The sequence below is a fragment of the Entamoeba invadens genome (genome assembly GCF_000330505.1).
Source record: "Entamoeba invadens IP1 unplaced genomic scaffold scaff_1105074726211, whole genome shotgun sequence".
Taxonomy (NCBI): Eukaryota; Evosea; order Mastigamoebida; family Endamoebidae; genus Entamoeba; species Entamoeba invadens.
Genome location: NW_004440325.1, coordinates 48,396 through 48,998, shown reverse-complemented (window position 1 = coordinate 48,998; position 603 = coordinate 48,396).

Sequence of the window (603 nt, the reverse complement as noted above, 5' to 3'; positions counted from 1 at the left end):
AAATTTTTAAACTCATTTTGTGTAAAAATTTTGTTAAATGAACAACGTTTTACAAGCGGACAACGTTTTTAGACAGACTTTACAAGAAAAATTCAAACATCACGAAACTGTTGAAGAACGACTAATTTAATCTGAAAAATAAACAAATAGTAGAATGACACGACTTGAATCCATCTATCTAAAAAACGTTATACTTTATATCGAAACGTTGAAAGATGTTTTAAATTTCATGTTAGTCAGTCGCATATGCGAAGAGTCTGTTCAAACGATGTACATTAATTCTTACAAACTGCTTCAAACAAACGACGTTTTAGATATTTTGAACTATTTTCCCAATCTTGAGACGATGTATATCGACTCTTCAAAAACGACTTACACACAAGGGGTATTCAAAGATATACCATTTATAGAATTGTCCTTATTAAAAGAGGGCTACAAATTTGGGAAACAATTAAATTTAAAATGGCTTTCAATTAAGATCAAATCGTTAAAACTAGACTCCTCTCAGTGTCTTTTTTTCACACAAAACATAGCGTTCTTTGACAATTTGCGGGAGCTTTCTGTGAACACATTTTACTACAATTCATTCAATAAAGAAATGAG